Source organism: Oryzias melastigma, linkage group LG18 (genome assembly GCF_002922805.2).
Source record: "Oryzias melastigma strain HK-1 linkage group LG18, ASM292280v2, whole genome shotgun sequence".
NCBI lineage: Eukaryota > Metazoa > Chordata > Actinopteri > Beloniformes > Adrianichthyidae > Oryzias > Oryzias melastigma.
Genome location: NC_050529.1, coordinates 17,772,908 through 17,781,922, shown reverse-complemented (window position 1 = coordinate 17,781,922; position 9,015 = coordinate 17,772,908).

Sequence of the window (9,015 nt, the reverse complement as noted above, 5' to 3'; positions counted from 1 at the left end):
AATGTGGTAAATCTCAAAACCTTTCATGGTGTTTACCCCTAGACGCACAAGCGACAAACCAGAAAAATCTTATGGACTGCACGAAAGTCAAGCCATTGTTTGTTTTACAGTTTTAAACCCAGAACTTTTCATTGCACTTATAATGTATGCTTGGCAATGGAAACCCAATTCCATTTTTATTATTATTATTATATATTTTTTTAACTTTCCTCCTTCTTTATTGTGAAGCACTTTGGCATGCTATAAGCAATTGTAAAGTACTATATAAATGAAGTAGGCTCCGGCAACCCCGCGACCCCGAAAGGGACGAAGCGGTCAAGAAAATGGATGGATATATAAATGAAGTTCATTCATTCATTCATTCATAGAGCTTTGTATGTGCCTTTCTTGATACTACACAAATGTCACACGAAATAAAAATGTCTGTAGTGATACACAAAATAGAAAATGAGTTACCCCTGCCCAACATGTACATCAGCATCCAGTAACTCTATTCTGAAGCTACGTTCACACTAGGCATGCGATGCGAATTGCTAAACACTGGTTCTCAAATGTAAGTTTAACCCATGTATTCCCATGTATTCTGCAAGTCTTCCTCCAGACTTTTTCTTTCACAAGTCTGTTCAGATACATGACAGACATGGTGTCATATCATTCCAGCCAGACAGAAACAGCAATCATTAACCTCTCCTCCAGGATCAATTTTTAAACAGTTGGCACTTCCATGAATGAAAGGGTATGTCACCCACACAACGCTACCAAATCCAAATCCAAGGCCCTGTTTAGTTATAGTTTGACCTGGTTTAACTTTCACTGTGCGTTCACGTTTTGTATTAGGAGTCCCAAAAACAGTCATAGAAACTTGCATAGAGTTTGGAATGAAAGAGTTTTGAATATGGAAGCCCAAAATGCTCATTTACTCATATACACAAAAATTTTTTCATTAAACACGCATTCCTGAGGGCAGTGTGAACGTAGCTGAACATTTTATACAGCGGGCCACTTTGTGGCTGACTCTGTCATTCCCAAAAGCTTCCCAGTTGTAACATTTAGAATGAAAATGTCCCAAATGGAATTATTGCAGAGGTTGGTTCCTATCATAGTAACAAAATGGTATTCCCAGAGGCACTAAGAACATTCTATCTTTTCTTAAATGTTTGTAATAAAGGTCTGCATGCACACTTGGATGATTTTATACATCTGTAACTATGAAAGGGAAAAAACATCTTGATTTAAATATCCAGAGTGAATACTTTTGACAGCATAGAGGATTACATGTGGGGTAATTAGGAAACATATCTTTCACTACACTCCAGATGCAAAATATTATTCTGTGATTATCACTCAAATGTGATTCATAATATTTTAACTCTTCTGTGGTTTTTTGCATGCTATTTAGAAAAAAGTTAATTGCTAGTTAACCCTTTAGCAATCTTTTGACTACCATAAATCGTCAACAGTTAATGAAATTCACAAAATTTCTGTGGATACTGAAGCATTGAAAATAAGTTTTGTGCTAATATGCAACACTTCATAGTAGTGGTGTTTAGGCAAACCACGTTATAGCTCTTTTTTTATTTTACCACACAATGTAAGACATATTTCTTATATTTGTTTGGTTATTCAAGTTATTTTTTTCTCTCCCCAAGATACATCTATAGATTAGATTTTGTTACTGTGTGAGGTAACAAAAAAAAAACAAAACAAAACACTATAATGTTGTAATAGAGGGCAAGGACAACAGCAGCCTACAGCATCTGAGGTATAAAGTCTCAATTGACTTATTATGTTGTTATCTGAGGAGCCTTTGAGTAGAGTTTGCTGCATAATGAGGCCAGGAAGGAGTAGTTGCCGTAGAGTTGCTTAAGGCGATAATGTTTTCCACCCCAGAATGATGTGGCTGTTTGTTGGTCACAGTGGTAATGAAATCACTCCACAAAATCCATAATGGTTTTAAAACTTATAAAGTATGTATCCCAGAGGCTTGCCTGTGCAATGATCCTGGCTGAAAATCCCATTGCTGACACCACATCACTTTTGATTAGTGTTTCATGAAGCAGCATCAACTGTAGCTGATTGGTCTTGTGAATACAAGATTGTAGAAATTACATGTAAAATGTTTGTACGCTGTGGATGAGTGCTGAGTTTTTGCACTTATGCTACCATATGCATTAAAAAAGTACATCTTACGTTAACAAAAACCCTTAAAACTTTTTTAATTCTAATTACTGTATTGGTTTAATTCAGAGGTTCTGAACTTTAATGGTTCTGGAGTCTCACTGGCATTTTTCATTAAACTTGCATCTCCCCTTTTCTCCTCTTCATCCTCTCCTTTAGAACATTTGGTCTGCTCATCTTCATCCTCACTTTGATCTTCTTCTTAAACATCTGATTCATTTTTCTCTGCATGTTTTTTGTTTACTTTTCCTTAAAATAATGTACTGCTTTATTTCAGCATGTCACCGTTTACTTTTTCTATCTTTACACACATGTATATTGAATTTAAACTGACCAATTACAATACTGATGAGAAGTTTATCAATCATTTCTTGTTCTTGTCCCGTTGCAACTCCATGTATCATACATATTAATGACCAGGTGACTGTGAACGAATTGAATGTTGCCGATCAAAAAAATCAAACGCACACCATTAACACGCACATTCACATTGGACTTGTTTATGGACAGCGCGGTCTCGTTCCCGGGTGTCGCACACCGACGCCTGGTTCGAGCTCCCTCCGCGTCACCCCCTGAACCCCTGGGTGCCCTCGGCTCGCCGTCCCCCAGTGCGCCTGCTGGGCCTGGACGTGGCACCAGACGCAAACTGGGTCTGAACTCGGCACCAAACGAGGTACCAGGCATGAAGTGGGACCAAACGCGGCACCAGACGCGAACCGGGCCCGAAGATGGCACCGAACCGGTTCCGGCTCGCAGCCCGGAGGTTTAGGCCTCGTTACTTAACAAGACCGGCCTACGCTTTGGGGGGGCAATAGGTTGGAGACACCCAAAATGTAAACAAGTGAAGCGGAGGGATCCCGAACGAAACGGCCCGGGAACGAGGATGGGAAGCAAGAAAGCGCAGAGCAGGAGAGAGAGCGAAAGCGTGTCACCCCTGGTGACAAGTTTGATCCAGCTGGATTTCAGGTCTGCACACAGGTGGGGGCATGTCTGTTGACTCTGTTGCTCACTTCTCGTAACAGCGGCGGGCGGGACTTTTTTAGCAATGCCGGTAGTTGTTGTAGTAAACTCATGTCGGATCCCATCCCAAAATAAAATAATGATCTGTTTCCTCCATCTGGGATTTGTAATAGCGGACAGCTCCGATTCGCTCCGCCCCTCCACCGCGGTGCTCTGCTCTGCCATGCACCTGTCAGATCAAATTTTGTCTTCCTTCTTTTCATTAAATTAAAAGATGGATTTTGTCCAAAAACTACAAATAGGGGCACATTTTCCCTTTAATTTAATAAAATATAAATTACAGAACATAAAAAAGCTAAGGTTCATTTTAGACAGAGTTTTATCAGGTTCATCTCACAGATGCATGAGGGCGTCCGTCGGTACCAGAGAGAACATTAGTGCGTCTTACCATCAATCAGATCTCCTAGCGTTTGCCCGGGAAACTGCAGGAGAGCCATGGTCCATCAGCAATTAATGGCGCTCGCAACCCCCCACCACCACCCCAACGCCCCAACCCGTCCCCCTCCCCCCGTCACAGCAGTTTGATTGGTACAAAACTAAGATGTCCAACTTATAACAGAAGCAAACAGGGATTAAAAAGACCTTATAAAAATGTCAAAAAACCAAAACAAACAAAAGAAAAACTTCCACCAAGCAGTAGGAAGCTGCATTCAGAACAGATTTTTTTTCGCGGTCAGACGTTGTGGCACCGTTGGGTTGTGGTCAGTGAGAAATCAACCTGAATGGCTCTTCAAGTGCTTAAGGTTGCAGACCCCCCTTGTTTATAACTGTCAAAGAATAACCCGTGTTTCCAGCTTTTCCTTAAAGTGGCTGCTTTGAGGATTCTGATAATCCATGTCAGACATCTTGTTATATTTTACAAGTGGCTGATGACTTGACCACAGAGGTCTGGAGAAGCATTCTCCATCCCACAGTGCAAGGATACTGCAAATTACAAAGAAAAGAAAACAACACAAATGCTTAAAGAGATCTAACAGAAATATCCTGTAAATAAACACAGACCATGTCGTCTTCATGTCCAAGAGCTCTATTGAAAGTCCCTGTTTTTGTCTGGAAATTACATTTTTAATGTTTTCTCAATAATACCAAATAAAATAAGAGCAATGATGCAGAGCATAAGCAAAAGCAACAGCAGCTGACTCACCAACGAGCTTTGATTGAAGAGCAAAAGCATTGGCTAATTACTTTTTCAAACACTGTAAGAATGAAGCGGCGGCACTTCAGTGAACCTTAAAGGACAAAGTGCTGGTTTTTGACATGATAGAGATGGTTTATTGGTTTTCCCCTTTTTATCAAGTGACCCGTACATAAACTAATGAAAAGCTTTTTGTCCAATTTGGTTCCATTTACTTTTAAGTCTCACTCCGATCATCTTTTGATTTATTGTTAGATAATTCCCAGTGGTGTTTTAATTATGATTAGTAATTAAGTATGATTCATTTTTAGCCTCAAAAAACAAAACTGTTGTTTTTTTAGAACATATATTTTTTAGATCGTTCATAAATCAAAATACAATTTGGAATAATGCTTCAATAATTAAGGTTCTATTGACAATTTTTTCCTTTCATTTGAGCAGATATTATTCTAACAGTTTATTGGCTGATGTTATTTGCACATATTTTAAGTGCAATTGAGCAAAGAAACAGAAGTTCATGTTGGCCACATTTAATACCTTCAGCAAAGACGCACATCGCTGCATCGTCTGCACACATTTTAATCACTTCCCAGGATAAATTTACTTTTTCTAAGGGATATTTTAGGGAATAAGTGTAAAAACAGGAATGGTTTGGTACAGTGAAAATGTTAGGAGGAAGGGGAAAACGAATACAACCAGGTAGGAGATTTATAAAATAAATATTGTGCAAATTTCCTTTTATTATTTAGGTAAAGAATTTCTTTAAACAGTGTTTAGCAGTCAGCTTTGCTTTTCCAAATCCAAAGACCGGAAGTCACGTTGCACATGAGTGGCGATGTGTGACGTCACGTGAAAAAGGGTCAATTTTGGTCTAAATTTTCTATATTTATGTCCTCCGTCCTAGGGAAAATGCCACTAAAACACGTTAAAACACCGAAAAGGCAGTTTTCATTGGAGTGGGGCTTTGAATACATTTTGGTTGCATTCAGTTAATCTTTTTTTTTTTAATGTAGTTGAAATAAAAAAAATAAAGACAGAAATGAGCTCTGAATTAAATGTATTTTAAAACTAACTTCTCATTTTAAGGGTTTAGTTCTTCCAGTGCTTTATTGGTATTATCAACAATATTATTATTAAATATTTTAAAAGTAGCAAGGTTATTGGTTATTGGTTATTACTTTTTGCAATTTCAGAAAATATAGTGTGAATAAAATGCTTCTCGTGAATGTTTGAAGTATTGGATTGGAGTTGATTACGTCCAATTTGACACATCAAATGTAATGGAGATTGTTTTAATGTCATGTCATGTGGAATTTGATGAAGATAAAAACAATTATTGCAGTTCTTATCCTTCTGATTGGTTTACTGTAAAAAAAAAACTTTGGAATAAGTATTTTTTTACAAGTCATTGAAATTAATGCAGGCTTCCAAGGAAGTCCTTGGAGACTCAGAAGCTACTGTAAGTTTAAACAAGTTATGCATCATGCACGTACTTTCTGGCTCTCCAAAGACTTGTTCTTACAGATCAAAGCTCTTCCTCTTTCTAAAATAATGAGGAAGAAAAACCGAGTGAAGATATCCCATCAGACATGTCAGTCTCCTACCTTGAATGTGGAATTGGCATCTTTTAGCCAAGAGGATTATTTTTAGAGTTACCCACAGTGAAGTGCGACCCACATGTGGAAGAATCTACAAACAGCTCAGATGCTAAACAGCGGCCCCCATTTCAGAGGAAAACGCATTAACCGGTCAAATCATTTCCTGTTAAAATTTCACTTCTAGGATCTTTAGCATGATTTCATGTTCTTTTTTTTACTTACACACTTGTAGAGTTACCATGGAAACAAGGATTTTACAGTTCCAGTCTCCTCATAAAGTGCTGCAGCCTCACAGCAGATCCACCCCTGTTGAGATGTAATCCTTCAAAACCATGTCTTGGTTTCAATCAAATGTTATCACCTGGACATTTCTGGCTGCCGTTTACCAGGAGACACCTAAAAAAAAGTATTTCTTCTCAATATTCCTGTGTTTCAAAAGTAGATCCATCAAACCAGTTTTAAAGCATCCGAGAAGGCCCCACACAAACATCATTTCCAGGACAGATGCTGTTACTTTTGCACTGCTGCATGTACGGTGGCCCGGAAGTGCAAATCACACCTACAAATTACCCAACGTCAAAACACTTTATAGATCAAAACAGCAATCAAAAAAGCAAATAAAATAATAAAAAAAACACCAGAATTAAATCATTTTTTCTCATTTCTTTTATTTTATTTTCACAGCACATAACAATAAATTACACAATATTCTTGTTTTTGGTGAAAATGAAAGGGGACAGAAAGTCAAAAACTTACTATCTCTGCGCCATTTAACTAAACCAATAATCTATTATAACCAAATATCTCTTTGTAATACAAAAGAAATACATCAAATAGCTGGCAAAAGCTGACAAACAATATCAAACAAACAATAAAAATAGAAAAAAACACCTAACACCCATTTCCAATATCCTTACAGTTTTTACTGTCTGAGCATTTGTTTTTTCTAGAAAGGAAAAAAAAAACATTTCAGAAACCAAAACACAAATTAAAAAAAAAAAAGACATTTTTAGAAATCAAAATGAAATGTTGAAAAATGAAACACAATAAGAAACAATAGCTAGTGGGACATCACTGACTGGATGAGCTTGTTTGAGTTTTGACATTTCTGTTTTTGTCTTTTTGTTAACATTTCATTTAGATTTTTGAAAATTGCTTTTGTTTTTTATTTTCATTGTTTTATGGAAACTGTCAAAGGTAGATACTATAGGACATCGCTGATTGGATGATGTTGTTTGACGATCATGTCGACATAAAGCAAAACTGGATATGCTGCAAACTGATCATAAATCTTTCATAAGTATTTGAACACTGAATATGCTTTTGAAAAAAACTTCAATGTCATCATCCAATCTTTGATGTCTTATAGTACTTACATTTTCTGGTTTCTTATTTTGTTTCATTTTTTAACACTTCATTTTAAATTCTGGATTTTTTTTTTTTTTGTTTTCTAAAATGTTTCAGATTAATTTTGTTTAATTTTTTTGCAATTGTTTTTTGGTTTCTGGAATGTTGTTTTGGTTTGTAAAATGTAATGTTTTTTTTTATTTATTTTTTGTTTAGATTTTTTGATTGTTGTGAATTTTAACATGTTATTGCGTTGTTGAGTGATTCGTTGGTGTGATTTGCACTTCAGAGACAGCTTCCTTGTATATAAATAGGTCAAAATAGACTTTTATTAGGTTTTTGTGGAGAATGCAGGCCTTGATGCTTCCAGAGTCGAGAAGAGAACAGCAGAGACAGAGGAGGTGATGACTTCAACAGACAGGTGGTTCAGCATCAGCTAAGAACAGGTGAAAAAGTTGTGGGAAGGTGTTAAATTGGATAAAACAGCAAATATAAAAAGAAGAAAGAAACCATCAGCACTAAACACTCATAATAATGTAAAAAGTGACTCTGATTACAGGCACTCTTAATTCTACAACAAAAATAAGTTGTCAGTTCATCTGAATTCCCTTTAGGTGTTACACCTCATCAGATAAACAGCATTAAGCTAAACTCAGCCTCTGACTGTAATGTTTTAAATTCAGTTCTTGAAGACACTGTTAAAGTAGCTACTACAACATGACTTCATGACTTTTCTTTAAATTTCACATCCATTTTGATGTAAATTTTATGTCACCAATATTTAAATATTTGAATGTTTAAAGGTTTTTAGCAATTAATAAACTTTTTATCCATTTTTTAAAATATTTTTTTTTTCTTTTGTGCTCTAAAAGTCTTCATCCACCTTTATTAGAAATTATGTATTAGAAAAAAAATCCTGACAGATTTTCCATGTTTTCCTGGAGTATGGACGTATGTCCATTTATAGACATAAAAACAATATAGAATATAGGAAAAAGAAAATTCTATGTAAAATATTTAGTTGATTGGTCTGAGACCAAAGAATCATTATGCACAAGTTGCAATAAACGCATGACACAACACAATCCCTCGTTAGTGCTGAACTGCCCCCCCAATCCAAAATTAACTAAAACAATCAAAAATACAAACCACTAAAAACCAAAACATATAAACAAACAACAAAGAATGCTAAATAAATAAATAATAAATGACTGTAGCCTCAACAGGATACAAACCAGTGTCCTCCATGTGTCTGTCCCAATCCTGGTTAATGCAGAGGGATAGAATTTAACATAAAACTTATTATAAATCTCAAATAGATCATAGGAGAAGATAGATATATAGGTATAAATGATGATAGTGATAGTGTGGCTTTCTATGTATTTTAAAGACTAGAAGGGACTTGACACCCCAAACTCTCAGCTGACTTCTTCTGATCTTCTACCTGAACTCCACAATGGGGCTGGCTAAATCAGGGTCATAGACCGTTTATAAGGCCAGGACATAACAAGTGTTGAGGTGCCCCATAGGAAGTGCCTTACCTTCAGCCCTCACAAATTCAGGCCAGAGCCGTCACTTCCTGATACGTCTACCATCATATTTCTAACTGATTTCCACCCCTCGACAGAGATTAGGATCAGGGTTAGAAAGAAATAAAGAAAAAATACCTTTAAAAAAGTTAAGATTAGAAAGAACGTGCGAAGAAGAATGAATCAGAGGAAGAATGTTTTTTTCTTA